Source organism: Papio anubis, chromosome 12, assembly GCF_008728515.1.
Source record: "Papio anubis isolate 15944 chromosome 12, Panubis1.0, whole genome shotgun sequence".
Lineage (NCBI taxonomy): Eukaryota > Metazoa > Chordata > Mammalia > Primates > Cercopithecidae > Papio > Papio anubis.
In genome coordinates this window covers 29,751,682-29,771,908 of record NC_044987.1, presented here as the reverse complement: position 1 = coordinate 29,771,908, position 20,227 = coordinate 29,751,682, and the positions used below count along the sequence as shown (strand labels likewise).

The 20,227-nt window shown below is 37.5% G+C and overlaps 1 long non-coding RNA gene across 2 annotated transcripts in view; it reads right to left on the bottom strand.

Annotated features, from left to right (window-relative positions):
- Positions 1–20,227, bottom strand: part of LOC103877861 — a 93,214-nt gene that overhangs the window by 34,359 nt on the left and 38,628 nt on the right. For both annotated transcript variants that reach the window (XR_001895085.3, XR_001895081.3), the window contains exons 4-5: positions 873–991; positions 270–349 (exon numbers count right to left, since the gene is read on the bottom strand). This is a non-coding gene — a long non-coding RNA (uncharacterized LOC103877861). The remainder of the gene's footprint in view (positions 1–269; positions 350–872; positions 992–20,227) is intronic.

The following is a 20,227-nucleotide window of genomic DNA, read 5'->3' as shown; positions in this document are numbered from 1 at the left end:
TCTATAATATTTTGGAAGCCACAAAGCTGCTAAGTGTGGACTTGAGATTTAAAGCCAGTGAGTCTCAGCCTGGAGATGGTTTTCTCCTACCCACTGTGATAAACTCCATCATGAAATCATGCAAGTATGAACAGTGGTGGGCAGTTGGGTACTGCTCAGCTATAATATTTTGAAGCCAGTTGTCCACCATTTTTAGGTATCTAATATTACAGAAAGTCCTCTTTCAATATTATGTTTATTCATTCAATAAATACATATTGAATACTTACTGTGTGCCATACATCTTCTTGGTCCAGGTTACAACAGCAAATAGAGCAGAGCTAACTCATTACCCTATGGTGCTTACACTCTAGTGTATGGGGGGAGATAAAAAAAAAGATAAATAAGTATAATATATAATATTTTAGATTATAGTAAATCATAAGAAAAATAGTATAGAAAGATAAAGGAATGGCAAGTGTCAATGAGTGTACTTTTAGATAAGCTATGAAATGATTTTAGTAATTGGCATAAACCTTGATGAGCCTCAGTTTCTTCATTCGGAACGTAGGAATAGTGATATTTATCTTGCCAATCTTAAGAAATTATTTGAGAATCAAATAGAGATGAGCACACTGTGTGAATTATAAATTTTTAAAAATGTGACATATCAAATATTGAATAAGTGTTGCATCTGGAGCAAATTTGGAGCAAAATACTTAGAAAAAAGAACAGTAGGAAAACCAGAAACTATGGAAAAAGCTAGATGCAACGAACACAGAGCAAAGTTAGGTAAGAGTAATGCTTTGAGTTAGAAGGTAATATCCTGCATGGCATGTATGTATGTTCAGAAATATTTTATGACTTAACTAGTCATACAGTATAATATATACCCATGGGTGATGGCATTTCGGTACCAAATCAAACTTCTGGGTTTTATGACTTTCTGTATTTTATGTTTCCTGGCTGGAGAGGGCCGGGTCTGGGCCAGCACAGCATAGAAGAGTGATCCCTGAAAGAAAAACAAATAAATTGTGTCTCACTATGAAGTGAGCTCTGCTTCTGGAATGGTGATGTGAAGGTGTTGGACCCACTTCCAACAGCATTTCTTTGGAAAAAATTACAAAATGAAAACACAATCATTTAAAGTTTTTCTATGTTGTCCTAAGAGTATATAGTAAATGGAGAATCTTCATTCAACAAAATCTAAATCTCAGAATAGTTGAGGTCTGTGGCTTTTAAGCCACAATTTCCCACTTTTTCTCTCATCTCCTTTTTAAAGAAACTACCCTAGGTGGATGGGTCAAGAAAACAGGGGCTCCTTTTCCCCTCAACTTCTAGTCTGGGGTGATAATTTCAACCTGGGAAGGGGACAGGGCCAGCATTTCTTATCTCTCCCAGCCCTGTGTTGTAGAAGTTCTATTATGGAAATGTAACAGAAAGGATGGGTCTTCCTTCCTGTTTCCAGTGTCTATTCATAGGATAGATGCTCCACACAAAGCACAGCAGATAGAGAATACTCATTTTTGTCTCTGCCGTACCTTAGTCATCTCGTATAGAAAGTCCTATACTGGCAGGAGTAAGCTGAGAGGACCAGAAGCTATCATACTCTTCCCTGTTTCAGCTGAGTCCCCAGTGCCTGCTCACAACAAGGGTATCACTTGGAGAGAGGTGAGTCACCATCCCCACCACCAGCTCTTATGCAGGGGCATAGAGAACCTGCCAAGGAGCAAAGGCAGGCCCACACACTCTGAAGGAACTTGAAAAATTAGAAGAAACTGGTCTTACATGAAACAGAGAATGAAGAAGTCTATACCTAGGGGTGTTCTAAAAGTCAATGCAGATATAGGTGGGGAGCAATGAAACAGTGCTCATAGCTCCATGGTATCAGTGGCAACAAGGAAGATGACAAGGAAGCTAGAAGTTTTACAGACAGAATCAGGGAAAGAGACAGCCAAGAGAGGCCCTCCTGAAGTCACAGGCCACGTTGGGGTTGGGAAAACGAGACTGTGCACAAATGCCAGGCTACTTCCACTCAGGAGCCATCAGAGCTGAATCTGGGGTTGTGGGAGGGAGGGATGGGACTGAAAACATTTCCGCAGCTAGACGTAATTCAGCAAAGGGAGGAAGCTTTTACTGAAATAAAGGTCTTAAGCACTATCTCCAACCACTTACTGAACAATGACCACAATAAGGAAACTCAGGAATTAAGACTAGGAGGCCAGTCTTAATAACATCATATGCATGTCACATTCTGAAAAGACTATGAACATGTCAAAGGTTGCGCCCTCTCAGAAATAATCAGAAAGAGAAAATCTCAGCTAGCAGTGCTTGCCTGTATGTGGGGAAAAAAATGTAAATTTCTTAAATAGGGATATAGACTCCGTGCTTCACACACATCTAACACTGCAGAATAAACACCTAACTCATCAATAGGGTTAAGCAAAAGTTTTGACCAATAAGTAGCATATGCCAACTAAGGGCCAACCTCTAGTTAATCAGGCAAAAAGACAAAACACACACACAACACACAATCTGTAAAGGGATACCAGAGGCGGAATACTGTGGGAAAAAATAGACTTCACCAAGTTAGTTGAGTCAAGACTTTAAACAAACTAAAAACAAAACAAACAAAAAAAACACATCAATCACTAGGGGTAGAGGGACTCTGTCTCTAAAGTCGTTACATTTATTTAAAAATATCTGCTTTAAACAAAGAAAGTATGTGACATTCAAAGAAAAAGGAAAGTGTGACTCACATGCAGAAGATGAAAGAAGGAGAGGAGCAAAAGAAATTGCTTTTGAAGGGGTCCACATGTTGAACATAGCAGAAAAGGCTTAAAAGTATACATGATAAATATGTTCCAATAACTAAAGGCAGCCATGTCAAAAGAAGATGTATTGACAATATCTCAAAAGTAGAAAAATACCTATAAGAAATAGAAACTGGAAAATAAGAACCAAATGGAAATTCTGGAGTTGAAAAGTGTAATAACTGAAATGAAAACTTTACAAGAGAGGCTTAATAGTAAATTTAAGCAGGCAGAAGAATCAGTGAACTTGAAGATAGATTGATAAAGATTACATAATCTAAAAAAAAAAAAAAAAAAACAACAAACAACGAACAGACTATCAGAGAAATGTGGGACACAATTAAGTGTACCAAGATACGTATCATTAGAGTTATAAAAGTAGATAAAAGCATTTTGAAATAAATTATGGTTTAACACTTCTCATATTTAATAAAAAGCACCTATATATGTTCAAGAAGTTAATGAAGTCCTGGTGAAATAAACCTAGAGATCCACACTCTGACATAGAGTGAAATGTTGGGGCTGGGCATGGTGGCTCATGACTGTAATCCCAACACTTTTTGGGGCCAGGGTTGGTGTACTGCTTGAGCTCCGGAGTTTGAGACCAGCCTGGGCAACATGGTAAAACTCTGTCTCTATTAAAAATAACAATAATAATAATGAAATACTTAAAACCCAAGAAAAAATCTTGAAAGCAGAATAAAAAAGATGTATCATATATGAAGGAATGCCAACAGGGTGGATCACAAGGTCAGGAGATCATGACCATCCTGGCTAACATGGTGAAACCTCGTCTCTACTAAAAATACAAAAATTAGCTGGGCATGGTGGCAGGCGCCTGTAGTTCCAGCTACTCGGGGAGGCTGAGGCAGGAGGAGAGTGGCGTGAACCCGGGAGGCAGAGCTTGCAGTTAGCCAAGATCCCACCACTGCACTGCAGCCTGGGCAACAGAGCAAGACTCCGTCTCAAAAAAAAAAAAAAAAAAAAAATTAATGGCTAGCTTCTAATTAGAATCAATAGAGGACAGGAGGCACAAGGATGTCATATTCAAAGTGTTGAAAATAGCTACTCAGGAGGCTGAGTTGGGAAGATCACTTGAGCCCAGAATGTCTTAGAAATTTCAGTTCCCACATTTTCATAGTTTTTACCTTTATAATTGCACAATGTTACCATGATAAAAGTCTGTTAATAGAATAAGATCTAGTCCTGGCTCTGGGGAGAGTGTGGTAAAGAGTAATCATTGTGGAATATATTAAGAGCATTCTTCATTTAAAAAAAAAGATGACCTACTGTCTAAGGAAAATAAAAATTATATCCCAGAGACTGAGGCCCACTAAAAGATAGAGGTTTAACTTAATCATTAGATTACATGAGGCTTCTCTTGCCCTATACCCTACTGCCACAGCAACAGGGATTCAGTGCAATAACATAGGATACAGCTGAATGAGAAGTTCTAAGTCAGGAGGAGAGGCAAAACAAGGACACTAGGAGAACTTCATGACTTAGCAGTTACTACTGGGGAAAACACTAAACAAAGCTCAACATCTAGCTGATGAACACAAATCTCCACACCCAAGTCTATTTACTTCAGTTCCTATGATACAAACGTCTAGTTTTCAACAAAAAAAAATTAAAGGGAATATCATAAAGCTAGAAAATACACACGCAGATACGAGCATCAGAAGTATACTCAGATATAGATCAAATGTTGGCATTATTAGACATGGAATTCAAAATATATGTGAATAATATGTTAAGACTCTAATGGAAAAAGTAGGCAATATGCAAGAATGAATGGGTCATGTAAGCAGAGGAATGGAACTTCTCGGAAATAATCAAAAGGAAATTCCAAAAATCAAAAATGCAATGATGGAAATAAAGAATGCCATTTGGAGGGGGGCTATCATAATACTGGTCAACGTAAAAAAGAGGGAGGAATGTCATCATCTTGGTAGAGAACCTACAGCTAACAAAAAATCTACACTTTAACATCATCATCATACTTAGTGGTGAGAAACAAAAAAAAGTACAATTAACACAGTGGTGAGAAACTGGATATTTCTTGACAAGTATCAGGAAAAGGCAAAGATATCTGTCTTACCACTCCTACTTAATATCACATTGGAAGTTTTATCTGTTGCAACAAGACAAGAAAATAAAATATATACATACTGGAAGGGAAGAAATAATATTGTCTTTTTATTTAAAATAATATTATGTGAAAATTCTCAGAGAATCAACAGAAATACTCAGAAGTAATGATCAAATTTAACAAGGTTACAGGGCACAAAGTAAATACACGAAAGTCAAATGCTTTCCTGTATACCAGTAAGGAACATTCAGAATTTGAAATTAAAAAGTAAACCTTTTAAATAACTTCTACAATAATACCAAAAAAGAAAAATAAATGCTTAGGTGTAAACATCACAAAATGTGTGTGTGTCATATGGGGAAAACTACAAAACTCTGATAAATCAAAGAAGACAAAAGTACATGAAGATATATTTCATCTTCATGGATTAGAATGTTCAGTACTGGTAAGATGTCACTTTCTCTCAACTTTGTCTATAGATTCAACATAATCCCAATCAGTATCTCAACCAGGTATAGTGGAGATATTGACAAACGTATTTCAAAGTTTATATGGAAAGGCAAAAGATCTAGAATTTCCAGTACAATACTGAAGAAAATATACTGTCCTGAAGAAAAACAAAAAGTTGAAGGATATTACATAAAAATTAAAACTAAATAAATAAAGAATAAACCAGGGATTTTTGCTAGTAATGATGTATCAATATTAGTCCACTAAGGGTAATAATTATACTATAGTAAAGAAAGATATTAATCATAGGAGAAATTGGGTGTGAGGTTCACAGAAACTTTTTGTAGTATCTTTGCAAGTTTTTAGAAAATCTAAAACTATGATAATAATAAAATCTGTTAATTATATTAAAATGAAGAAATACTTTTTCAGACGAAATAAAAAAATACTTGAAAGAATTAATTATTGGCAGACCTGTATAAAGGAAATGTTAAAAGAAGTTCTTCAGTTAAGAAAAGCATGAGATGTTAATCTTTAGACAAATTATGCAAGAAAGAGGATAATAATGTTGGCCAGTTGTGTTTTTATTATGTAAGTTATAGTTCATAGTAGTTAAAATTAGCTGCATTAGGCATTTTCTGAATTTAAGAATCAAAGTTTAAATGGAAGTAATTTTAAAACGTCTCTGACATAGGTTCCGAATCCTCTGCATTAATCCTCATGTTTATCAAACTAATAACTTCTGCAAGTTTTGCAAACTCATTGGGGATAATTGAATCCTATTTGCATAGATACCAAAGCAGGTTGTCCTTGACTTGTTTTTGACAAACTACTGACCCTGATTGACAGGAAGAAGGAGATAAGTAAACAGAAAATAAAATGCCTATTTTCTTAGAAGGCACAATGCTTGCTATGCAAAATAAATTATTCTTACTTAATTTGGGGAATAATACTTAACATTTAAAAAATTGGCAGTTAATTTTAAGTTGAGAAAAAAATTAAATGCTCTAGAGTATGTTAGTGTCAAACACTGTCAATCTAAGTGAAACTATTTTACTTGCATATTTATGTTCATTAGTGTCTTGAGGGAAAAGAGGAAAAAGTCTCTTTTGTCAAAGAAAGGAATTTTTGCCACCCTTTATAATAGTGCTGAGGAATAATACTGACAGAAGACTTTTGTTTTAATTTGTTTATTAAATCTACCTCTATGTAGACAAAGTGAAGTGGAGATTTTTCTTCAGGGAATACATTTACTTGAATTAGTCATAATGTTTTAGAAATTGTATATTTTGTTGGGCAAACATACCACTTCATACCCCTAAAGAATAAATGTTTTCAAGGAATACTACTGTTCTTTTGCCTAGAGCTAAATACAAAATAAAAACTATTAAAAAAAAAAAAACCAAACACTTTCAACAAAACGGTGAAATTAGGGAGAGGAATACAAGGACTGATAGGGCTATCATACCATCCTTTCTCTCATCTTGCTCAGAATATTCTGTGAGAAATACATCTTTAATGTATTTACTTGGTCCTCAGAGGGTGTGAGTGGGATTACAGGAGATGATATTATAATACATATATAAATGTACTTTGATGACTCTTAATCATCCCTCAAGATCCAATATCACCTCCTCCATGTGGTCTCCTTTCTTTGGATGTCCCCAGCATTCCACTTATTCCAACAACACAGCTAGAGACATATTGTATTCATTTACCCATCCAAGTCCTCTGCACCCAATAGGTGCTCAGTAAATTTTGAATGTGAAAATCTCTCAGTATAAGAGTAACGAGATTATGGACTGTGTTTTATTAACTTTACACTTACTTAAATAAACTTTATTTATTACTTACTGCTGTATCTTCAGCTCCTAGTATTTTCCTACACTTAATAGATGTTAAAAGATGCCTATTAAGTGGAAGAACCGATAAAAAAATTATAAAGCTATAATGTGCAATGCATAATTATTATTACTAACTCAAATCCAAGTTTGCTGTACTCCAAAGATCTTACCAGCTAACCTGTATTATTACCTATTATGTCTCTCCTGCCTATCTCTGGTTCATTAACTCCAATCTTAAATTTTTATTACATACTTTCTAAATACCTTCTGGGTATTCTCCCAGCTTTACAGAATAAAGACATATAAATTGAATTTCTATCTACATGTCTTCATTTTTGTTTTTGATAAGGAGACCTCAATTTAATTATTCATCATTCCATGAGTTCTTTGGCTTCGTCCTTTTTTTTTTTCTTTGCCAACACTTTCTATTTATAGTCAAGTCGGCTGAGGATATTTCCACATTCTCACTTCTGACCTTTTTCCATTCCTTCTGGAAATGTGTAGTTAAGTCCTCAAAATCTTTTATCCTGGACTTCTGTTAGTTTTTCTACTTGCTTTAATTTTCTTGAACTACTACGTGAATCTTGTACCTGCTCTCTCTGCTTCCAATTCCTCAACTATCCTCTCCAATTCAATCTGTTCTTTTAAAATACAAGTACAGCTCATTTTTATTATTTTGCTTTATTGTCCTTCACAAATATTTTGTTATTTACAAATCTAAGATTTATGGTAATGCTACATCAAACAACATTATTGGTGCCATTTTTCCAACAACACTTGCTTACTTCATATGTCTGTGTTACATTTTGGTCAATTTCACAATATTTCAAACTTTTAAATTATTATTGTATCTGTTATGATGAATTGCAATCAGTGCTATTTGATGTTACTACTGTGATTGTTTTGGGGCATCACAGATTGTGCTCACATAATATAACAAGCTTAATTGATAAATGTTGTATCTGTTCTGACTTCTCCACTGACTGGCTGTTTCCACATTCCACTCCCTCTTCTTAGGTCCTCCTATTGCCCAAGACACAACAATATTGAAATTAGACCAAGTAATAACCCTATAATGTCCACTAAGTGTTCAAGTGAAATGAAGAGTTGCATGTCTCCCACTTTAAATCAAAAGCTGGAAATGATTAAGCTTAGTAAGGAAGTTATGTTGAAACTTGAGACAGCCTGAAAGCTAGGATTTTGTGCCAGTGAAGTTGTAAATGCAAAGGAAAAGCTCTTGAATGAAATTAAAAGTCTACTCCAGTGAACACATGATGATTAAAAAGGGGAAACAGGTTGTTGTTGATACGGAAACAGTTTTAGTGGTTTGGATAGAAGATTAAAACAGCCAACACATTCCCTTAAACCAAAACCTAATCCAGAGCAAGGCTCTAACTCTCTTCAATTCCATGAAGGCTAAGAGAGGTGGGAAAACTGCAGAAGAAATGTGTGAAACTAGCTGAGGTTGGTTCATGAGGTTTTAGGAAAAAAAGCCATTTCCATAACCTAAAAGTACAAGGTAAAGTGGCCAGTGCTGATGTAGAAGCTGCAGCAAATTATCCAGAAGATTTATCTAAGATAATTGATGAAGGTGACTACACTAAAGAACAGATTTTCAGTGTAGATGAAACAGCCTTCTATTTGAAGCAGATGCAATCTAGGAATTTCATAGCTAGAGAGGAGAAGCCAATGTCTGGCTTCAAAACTTCAAAAAATAGCCTGACTCTCTTTTTTACAGGCTAAGCACCTGGTGACATTAAGTTGAAGCCAATGCTCTTTTACCATTTTAAAAATCCTAGGGCCCTTAAGAATTTATCATGCTCATTAGTGTATAGCCTACTATTGTTCCTGGTCCATTTATAAGCCCTCTCTTGTTTTATTGAGTTACTATTTTTTTTTACCCCCATCGCCATCCCTACTTAGCCTTTCAAGAGCAACCATTTTAAGAGGTTTAATATATACTCTTTTATTTGTATGTGTTTTCATCAAGCTATCATTATATAAAGACATTGTGCTTTGGAACACATTCTGTCTTTTCCTTTTTCATTCAATATTATGTTTTTTGCAGCATTATTACATTTCAGTGTGTGTAACTAGTCTGCCACTTCCAACGGCTGCATCTTACTCTCAATCCACCATTTACACCACAACCTGAGTAATCTTTAAAAATGCAGATCTGATCATGTCATGCAGCTAATATCTGTTGGTGATTTTTCATTTGACTTAGGATATATTCAAAACCTCTTACCATGTCCGTAAGTCCTTGCAGGATTTGGGCAGTGTCTGGTTAGTAAGTCTCATCCTTTGCCTTCTTCCGTTTGGTCTCTGTGTTTCAACTAGACTGGCCTGAACTTCCTCACATCTGTTACACTTCCACTTTTGTTACTTACGCCCAGCAATCTTTCTTCCTTCAAGTATCAGTCTAAATTTTGCTTCCTCAGATAAGTATTCCATGACTGGCCATTTAAATCAGAAGCTCAAGGTTTCAAAATTCTTTAACATTATTTACTTTTGGTTACACTTTACATAATTTTTACTTACATTTGTTTATGTGTTTAATTATTTAATATTTGTCTTACCCACTACCATGTCAGTTCCACAAAGGCTGGGGCCAGGTTTATTTATTCCTCATTCAATTTTGTTTCTACCTGTGGGAAGCCCTCAATAAAAAAGTGTTCAATGATTTACATGGGAGAAGTGACTTAACCAAGGTCATAAAACCAGTTAAAGTCAAATCTAGGCAAGAACTCAGCATCTTTCCTCTTCCAGTACTTGGCATTCTTTGAACGTATTGCCATTCTGTATTCTTATGTCCATTCCAGCTCTTTACACACAATAGGTGCTCAATAACTACTTCAGGAAAACATAAAATAAAGAAATTGTGGATTATATAGCTTTATATCTATATCAAAGAGCTACTGGCTATTATGTGAAGTATCCAGATCTTTAAATTTATTGGTAAAATAGTTGTCATTGATATTCTTGTTAAGTTTGTAAGTAGACATTACATTTTCTTTACATTTTTAGCAGGTTGAAGACTGCTTCCTCTGATGTCATAAAGTCAGAGAGACACATTGAGAATGTCTGTTAAAATGTGTCTGTCAAAAACGTGTAGAAAATGTGTGTCTGTTAAAATGTGTAGAAAATTCTGTTACAATGTGTAGCAGGCTAAGTTTCAAACTGAAACTGAATGGAGAGAATCAATCTATGCATGTTCAGTTTGTGCTCATTTTAATAAGGAAAGAAACTAATGACCTCTTAAAAGAGGATGGATGGATTCACGTTTTTAAGAATATTTCCTTTATCTCAGGAGAACTAGAATAATAACCTAATCCTTCTTTCTAACTTGGTCTCTGCCTGAGCAGGTTTTATCAATGGACCTGTCACAATACTGAAATTGGGAGCTCTTGCTATGTTGTTCCGTAAATCTAATTACCTTGACTTGAATCCCTGCCATTTCAGCAAACAAACAAACAAGTTTTTAAAGAAGGTATCAAATAGCATTTTTAAGTTTAATTTTTAGTGGTATCAGGGAAATTGCTATGTGTTCACCAAGTGATAGAAATCTGTATTACTCATTGAATCTATGCCTTGAAAACTAGAAAGGATCTTTTTTCTGTTATCCTAAAAGAGTTAAATAACTTGGAAAGTAGTACTATTTTGACTGGTGGCAGTACTGGTAGGTAAGTAAATAAAAAATATAGCCCCATTTCAGTGTGACTGAAGGTGGCAGGTCAATGAGACCTTTGTCCCATTAGCCTGCCCTAGTATCCGATATTCCTCAAGCTGAGACTTAATTCTTATGGTTTCAGGTACTGTATTTACAAGATGCTCTCATTCACAAACTTCTATGAAATTTTCAGGGCTTACCCATTTATTAGTTATTTTAACTTCACATCATAACTCTGACATCCCAGAGAAGTTATTGTTACCCAATGATAGAAAAGAAAACTGAATCTCAACAAAATTACATAATTTGTTCAAGAAATTACAGCAAACACTCAGGCCTTCTGACTTGGGTCTAGAGCCTTTCACCAACATCAAGTAGTACTAATGATATTTTACTGTAAGTATTTTAACTGGGGCTATTTTGAGTTCATTTCCATTATCTCATCTCTTCTTCCTTCCATACAATTTTTTTTCAGAATCTTCTTGTTTATGTTGTTTTATAAGCATCCCTCCCACCAGGGGCTGGCTTTGTTTTGTATGATTTATTTCTATTGGCTCCATCATGAATTCTCAGGGCACTTGGAAGATCCTGTTGTAAAGCTCTAAAGCTGTTGACAGTCTTTGTCTGTTGGGATTCGAAAAATAAAGAAGTCAACATTAGGTAAGATAAGAATAAAATTAAAGAAGAAAAAAGAGTAGGTGGAGCCTTTGCCTCTGACCTCTGGGTAGTTTCAAAGATGAGTTCAGGGGTAGAGTTGCAGCTGCAGATATGAAGCAGAGAGGTGACAACTAAAGGGAGAGAGTGAAATGTAAATTTGCATTAGTTGACTTTTTTTAGTGACAGTGGCAATACCCCAATATAGTAGTCTAAGATAAAACAGGAAATTCACTGGATCGTATTACAAGATGGGAAACCAGAGTGGGTTAGAGTAAATGGAAGCTGGCATAGGGACAGCTGTGGCCAGGGACTTAAATGGCAGTGAGAGGTGACAACGTGCTGGCGGCCTTCACTCGCTCTCAGTGTCTCCTCAGCCTCGGCATCCGCTCTGGCCACACTTGAGCGCCCTTCAGCCCGGCACTGCACTGTAGGAGCCTCTCTCTGGGCTTGCCGAGGCCAGAGCTCCTGGCTCCGCTTAGGGGTGGAGGGCTTGAGCAGGGAACCCGGGCTGCCTGGTGTCCTGGGCCAGCAGTGAGTTCCGGGTGGGCGAGGGCTCCACGGCCACACTCGGGCATGAGCCAGACCCAGGGCAGTGGCTGCATGGGGGACCGCTGCAGAAAGGTGCCTGGTCCCCCTTTTCTGTGCCGCCAGGCTCAGGTGTCCACAGGGTCTCAGCCGCCTCCTGGCCGGGCAGGGATGGGGACCTGCAACTTCCCATGCCTGAGCCCCATGCCGAACCCCACCCCGCCTCCCTTCACCCCTCCCCCGACCCTGCCTCCACCTCCCGGCCTGACCCTGGCCGCCCTGCCCGCCCTCCCCTGCCCCGGCCTCACCCCCACCCCCACCCCCTACCCCCCACTGCCCCCCACCCCCCACCACTGCTGCCTGCCATGGGTTCCGCACAGCCCAGCCTCCCTGGCGGCTGCCCCCTGCTCCTGAGGCTGCCTGGTCCCATCCACCACCCAAGGGCTGAGGAGTGCAGGCACGTGGCGCTAGACTGGCGGGCAGCTCCACCCTCAGCCCTGGGGCGGGATCCACTAGAGGAAGCCAGCTGGGCTCCTGAGTGCTGTGGGGACTTGGAGAACTTTTCTCACTGGAGGATTGTATATGCACCATTTAGCACTCTGTGTCTCACAGGGGTTCATGGATGCACCAATCAGCATTCTGTATCTAGCTAATCTGGTGGGGACTTGGAGAACCTTTATGTCTAGCTTAAGGTTTGTAAACACACCAATCAACACCCTGTGTCTAGCTAATCTAGTGGGGACTTGGAGAACTTTTATGTCTAGCTGGAGGATTGTAAATGCACCAATCAGCACTCTGTGTCTAGCTCAGGGATTGTAAACACACCAATGAGCACCCTGTCAAAATGGACCAATCAGCTCTCTGTAAAATGGATCAATCAGCTCCGTGTAAAATGGACCAATTAGCAGGATGTGGGTGGGTCCAGATAAGGCAATAAAAGCAGGCTGCCAGAAGCAGCCAAGGGCAAGCTGTTCAGGTCCCCTTGCAGGCTGTGGAAGCTTTGGTCCTTTGCTCTTTACAATAACTCTTGCTGCTGCTCGCTTTTTGGGTCCATGCCGCCTTTATGAGCTGTAACAGTCACTGCAAAGGTCTGCAGCTTCACTCCTGAAGCCAGCGAGACCACGAACCCATCGGGAAGAACAAACAACTCCAGACGCGGGGTCTTTAAGAGCTGTAACACCGTGAAGGTCTGCGGCTTCACTCCTGTCAGCGAGACCACGAACCCACCAGAAGGAAGAAGCTCCAGACACATCTGAACATCTGAAGGAAAAGATGCCGGACACACCATCTTTAAGAACTGTAACACTCACGGGGAGGGTCCACAGCTGCGTTCTTGAAGTCAGTGAGACCAAGAACCCACTAATTCCGATACAGCAGGATGGTGTCCACTTCTCATTTTTACTCTTATCTGTAGAGTATCTTACTCTACTCTTATTTTTCTAATATTGTATAAGAGGAATGTGGAAGAGTTTTTTAAAAATAGACCTCAGTTTTGGACTCAAGGTCCTTAGTTATATGAACAGAGATGAAAGGAATACTCTGTTCCCAACTGGAGTTTGAAACTTTCAGGAGAGGACTCTGATAGATCCATGCTGGGTCATACACCAAGTCCTTGGACCCATGAACATGAATAGGTATGATGAGTTTTGTGTTAGACCAATTTGTAGCCAGGGAGGTAGGGCTGATTTCCGTAGGAAAGAGGGCTGGTACATTTATTGCCTTTTGGACCAAGTATAGACTACCAAAACTTAGTATGCTATGCCAAGGGCTTGGAATTTATCCAACATGCATGGTTTATTTATTGGAACATTTAAAGTGGGAACATAATCAGCTTTGCCTTTTAAAAAGACAGTTCTGGCAGCAATGTAAAGGATGAAATCGAGATTTTTAAAGATAAGAAATAGGTGTCGCCGGGCATGGTGGCTCACGCCTGTAATCCCAGCACGTTGGGAGGCCGAGGCGGGCAGATCATGAGGTCAGGAGATTGAGACCATCCTGGCTAACATGGTGAAACCCCGTCTCTATTAAAAATGCAAAAAAATTAGCGAGGTGTGGTGGCAGGTGCCTGTAGTCCCACTTACTCCAGAGGCTGAGGCAGGAGAATGGTGTGAACCTGGGGAGGCGGAGCTTGCAGTGAGCAGAGATCGCGCCACTGCACTCCAGCCTGAGTGACAGAATGAGACTCCATCTCAAAAAAAAAAAAAAAAAAAAAAAGAGGTGTCTTAGGATACTATTCTGCAAGTGTAGATTAGATGTAATAATGTCCGGGTGGGGTGGCTCATGCCTGTAATTCTAGCACTTTGAAAGACCCAGGTGGGTGGATGACTTGAGCCCAGGACTTTGAGGCTAGCCTGGGCAATGTGGTGAAACCTTGTCTCTTCAAAAAATACAAAAATTAGCCTAACATGGTGGCATGCACTTGTGGTCCCAGCTACTCAGGAGGCTGAGGTGAGAGGATCACTTGAGCCCAGGAAATCAAGGCTTCTGTGAGCTGTGATCATGCCACTGCACTCCAGCCTGAGTGACAGAGTAAGAGTCTGTCTCAAAAAAAATAAAAATAAAAAATAAAAAAAATGCAATGATGATGATAAGAAAGTCTTTAGCAATGGTTGTACAGAGGAGTGGTTTGAAGATAGAATCTACAAGATTATCAGGGCTTGAAAATGAAGAGGAGGAGGATAAGAGAAAGAAACTCTCATTTCTAACGTGTGATCGCATGGACGACAGCATAGTTCACAATGCATGGAAAACATGAGGAAAAGCAGATTTGGCGACAATTTTTAAAAAATTAATGATAAAATCTTCCCAATTTTAACCTCTGGATGACTGGGTAGAGATTATAAGCTTTCCTGTGCCCAGAGAAAGAATGATTATTAGTCCTATTTTCCTTTGTCTTCAGAGTAACTGAGATCATTCAGCAGATAAAGTCCGGTCAAAGAGTAACTACAAACCTTTCAAAAGTCTCTGTGACCAGAGTATCAATAAGGATAATGCTTTGATGGACAGCCTCTTTCTCTCCAGTCATTGAACCTCAGATCTGTATCCTCTGTGATTCCTTTGTCATAGAGATGCTAATTCTTCAAATAATACATGTTTTTTTCTTTGCCCATATATGTGTATATGCCTAGGTATGCGTGCATAACTGCACACGACTTTTAAAATCTTCTGCAAATGTTGAAGTAATGAGTAGCAAGGGCAGACCTGGGAAATGTGTCTATAAGGACCTCAATGAAGAGCTTAGAAATTGCCCATGATCAGACATCTGAGATTGTGAAATAGTCTCAGATCTGATTTATATAATTCTTGGTGGATTTATTTACTCATAATGTTCTCCCGCTCATGCTGTCACAGAATCTGTAATAATCACTTAGGATTACCAGCTGTATTACGAGATCATCTTGACTTTGTTAAATATTTCTCTTTTTAACTAGATCTCATTATCGTAAGCTATACAATGCATTTGGTTTTCCCCTCAGTATTTATACCCATAAATAATATGAAGAATGTTAGCACATACTTTCTTAGCAACAGTTTTCATAAGCTACCCAGTATGATCTTGTAAGGCTCTGACATTAAGCAGTCTCAATTATTTTTACCTGAAGGATTTGTGTTTCTGAGTATCTTTCTTCTAGACCAGGGATTGGCAAACTATGGCCTATAGGCTATTTTTTTTTTTTTTCTTTTTAGTGTTTCATTGGAATACAACCATGTGCATTTTTTTGTGTATTATTTATGGATGTTTTAATGCTGTTAATGGAAAAATTGAACAGTTTTTACAGAAACCTATTAGCCTGAAAAGCCTAAAATATTTACTAGCTCATCCTTTGTAGAAAAGATTTGCTGACCTCTGTTGTAAACTACGATTTGGTAATAGGAGATCCTGATGATAACTAACATTCTCATTAAATGCATATAAGATTGAAATGATGAAATACTCTCTCGGGTATATACCCAGAAGTGGGGTTGCTGGATCATACAGCAATTCTCTTTAATATGTCAAAGAGATATCTGCACTTTTATGTTCATTGAGGCACTAATCCCAATGACCAATATATGAACTCTACCCTAGTGTCCATCGACGGAGGAATAGATAAATAAATTATAGTCTATACACAACAGTATTAGAGATACACTATTTAGCCTGAAAAAAAGAAAGAAGAAAATTCTGTTCTTTGCAATAACATGGTGGACCATGCTAAGTGAAATAAGCCAAACACTCATATGTGGAATCTCAAACAATGGAATTCATGGAAACAGAAAGCAGAATGGTGGTTAATAGAGGCTGGGGATGGGGGAAACGGAAAGATGATGGTCAAAGGGTACAAAGTTTCTGTGAGATCTACTGAGCAATGAGTTAACTGTAGTTAATAATAATGTGTATTTCCAAATTGCTAAGTATTGAAAATATTTTCCACCTTCCTTCTGTCAGCTTCTTTTCTTCATGCAATTCAAACTTTTCCATGATTTATACAACTTTCGTTGAACTTGCTGCATCATATTCACAGACAGTGGTATCAGTTGACTAACACCACTAGTATACGTGTGATTTAGAAGTGTTTAGGATTTATTTGGAAAAATTGAAAAATAAATAGGTCAGAGTATGTTTCATCACTGTCCTGCTATTTTTCTCTACATGGAAAATTATTTTGCCTTCATATCATTTTTGAGAAGAGGAAATAAAATCCAAACATTTATGTTCAAGGGTTAACTACTTTTTGCTATTTTCTGCGCTTTCTAATCTCAACTTATTTCTAGGGTGACGGAGATGTCACAAATATATCACCCTAACAGGCCAAATCTTTATCGTATCGTTGTGTCTGGCTGCATGAGTCATAAGGTCATGACTCTGGACTGAAAGCACATTTAATAATACAACATAAAATTTCTTATTCAGTACTTACCTTTACATAATCATGGTTCTTGTTTAGGCAAAATGGGCTGTCTTTGTAAGGGAAAAAAAAAGTTAAAATACAAATGCAAAGATTAAAAAAAAGCCTTTGCAAAAACAGAGGAGAGAGAAACTAGTAGTCAGAATCTGAAAACATGGGAAGAAGTTACACGGAGAGTTCTGGGGTCAATTTGAATCCCAGCTCTATGACTTACCAGCTATGTGACCTATCTAAGATCCATTTTTTACCTGTAATGTGAGGATTATAATAGACCCTATTTAATCAGGTTTAGAGTAGATTATAAGAGTAATTGTACATGAATCACTTAGCATAGAGCCTGACATTTAACAAGAGTTTGATAAATGTTAGCCCTAATAATAGTAATAATAATACCTCCTTGTAAGAGTTCCTCATCTACCCTCAGGAAATAAATTGTGTGCCAGGAGACACTGGAGTAACATCTGTATAGACACATTTATCTAGTGGGGGGGCCACATATTTGATGGTCTATCAGAATGGATAGCTACACAAAAGGTTGACACAATGAGACCTGCCTAAACAGGAAGTGTGGGACAAACCTGACAGGCCTAGGGAAGACAGTCTCAGAAGTGATTAGCTCCACGTTGTTTTTAATTACATGCACTCTCTTTAGTTAGAAAGATGATGTTATTAAGTAGAATTACTGAGAAAAAATTTCAAAAATGGCCACTGATTTATTTAAAAATAGGTGGATTCCTAATAGTTTTATAAACATAAATTTAAAATATTTATTATATGTTATTAGAGATATTTTTAATAATAAATACATAAAGAAAAATCTTTTATATTTGTGTGTTACCATTTAATTGATATTTCTCATTTCTCAACAATGACTAAATAATCTAAATATGCAGATCTTCTCAAATAATTAAACAGTCACAGAAAAAAAATAATTTAAAAACCTCAGCATCCCTGACTCCATGGTGCTTAGTCTAGCAGTGGAGAAATACTTCAGTTGGATAATCATAAAAACAAATAAAATATTTAAGTGTTTAGGAGGCATGCTACATGCTGCTGTCATCATGTGTAATAGTGGGATTTGGCCTTGTCATTCATTCAATAACTATTTTAGAGCTTTTGCTCCTTGACAGACATTGTTCTAGCTGCATGAAATACCATAGTGAATAAGGCAGACACAGTTTTACTCTTATGGAAATTTTAACTAGCAGATGCTCAGAGAGGATAGGAAATATGTTGGAGGTTATATATTTAGAAAGTAGGAGATCCAAAATTCACACTTAGATCAATCCAATGCCAAAATCTATGTTATTAACCACTGCCATCTATTCTGTCTTCCCAATTTTATCTAAATGCAGTTTAGTGAGTATTTGTCTTTTGTCTGTTTATCTGACCAACAAGTGAATATCCTTTTCATATTGGAACATTCCCCACATTTTGTATGAGTCTTAATGCTAGGCAGAGGCTGCCTCTCACCATGGACACTGAAAAGCTAGATACTCCTTTTCTGAATCAACCATGAAGAAATAGATTGGGCACAATCTTAAGCCAAACAAACAAACAAACAAACAAACAAACACTGGAGGCATCACATTACCCAAACTGAAACTATACTACACAACTACAGTAACCCAAACAGCATGACACTGGTACAAAAACAGACATATAGACCAATGGAACATAATAGAGAGCCCAGAAATAAGGCCACACACCTATGACCATCTGATCTTCAACTAAACTGACAAAAACAAGCAGTGGGAAAAAGACTACCTATTCAATAAATGGTGAGGGGATAACTGCCTGGCCATATGCAGAGGATTGAAGTTGGACCACTTCCTTACACCATATACAAAAATCAATTCAAGATGGATTAAATACTTGAATGTAAAACCCCAAAGTATAAAAACCCTGGAAGACAACCTAGGCACTGCCATCCTGGATATAGAAACGAGCAGAGATTTCATGACATAGATACCAAAGACAATTGCAACAAAAGCAAATATTGACAAATGGGATCTAATCAAACTAAAGAGCTTCTGCACAACAAAAGAAACTCTCAACAGAGTAAACAGACAAACTAAAACCTGAGAGAACATATTTGCAAACTATGCATCTGACAAAGTTCTAATATCCAGCATCTATATGAAACTTAAACACATTTACAAGGGAAAAAACAAACAACCTCATTAAAAAGTGTGCAAAGGCCATGAAAAGACACTTTCAAAAGACGACATGCATGGAGCCAACAAGCATATAAAAAAAGAGCTCAATATCACTGATCATTAGGGAAACACAAATCAAACCATAAAGAGATATCATCTCACACAAGTCAGAATGGCTATATAAAAAGTCAAAAAATAACTGATGCCAAGAAAAAGGAATGTTGGTGGGAATGTAAATTAGTTCAACCATTGTTGAAAGCAGTATGGTGATTCCTCAAAAAACTAAAAGCAGAGCTAGCATTCAATCCATCAACCCCATTAGTGAGTATATACCCAGAGGAATATAAATCATTCTACCATAAAGACAAATACACACAAATGTTCATTGCAGAACTAGTCACAATATAAAAGGCATTAAATCTACCTAAATACTCATCAGTGACAGATTCAATAAAGAAAATGTGGTACATATATACTGTGGAACACTATGCAGTCATAAAAAAGAATGAGATCATGTCTTTTGCGGGAATATGGATGGAGCCAGAGGCCATTATCCTTGACGAACTAACAGGAACAGAAAACCAAATACCACATATTCTCAGTTATAGGTGGAAGCTAAATGATAAGAACTCCTGAACACAAAGAAGGGAACAATACACACTGGGGTCTACTTGAGGGTAGAGGGTGGGAGGAGGGAGAAGAGCATAAAAAGTGTCCATTGGGTATGAAGCTTAATACTTGGGTGATGAAATAATCTATACAACAAACCCCTGTGACACAAGATTACCTATGTAACAAGTCTGCTCGTGTACTCCCAAACCTAAAATAAAAGTTAACAAAAAGAAGAAAGTAAAATATTAGAGTCCATTGAAAAATAAGAACACATTAGGTTCCAGATATTATTTTGAGTCTATTATCATTATTAAATCCTTCACTATTTTCACTTGAGATGTTCAGTAAAGCAATAAAATTTTCAAATATCAAAAAAGTAGACTTCACTCACTGCTATGGACTGAATATTTGTGTCCCCCCAAATTCACGGGTTGAAACCTATTCCCCAAGGTGATGGTATTTGAAGGTGGGGCCTTTAGGAAGTGATCAATCATGAGGGTGAAGTGCTTCTGAATGGGATTAGTGTCTTTATGAAAG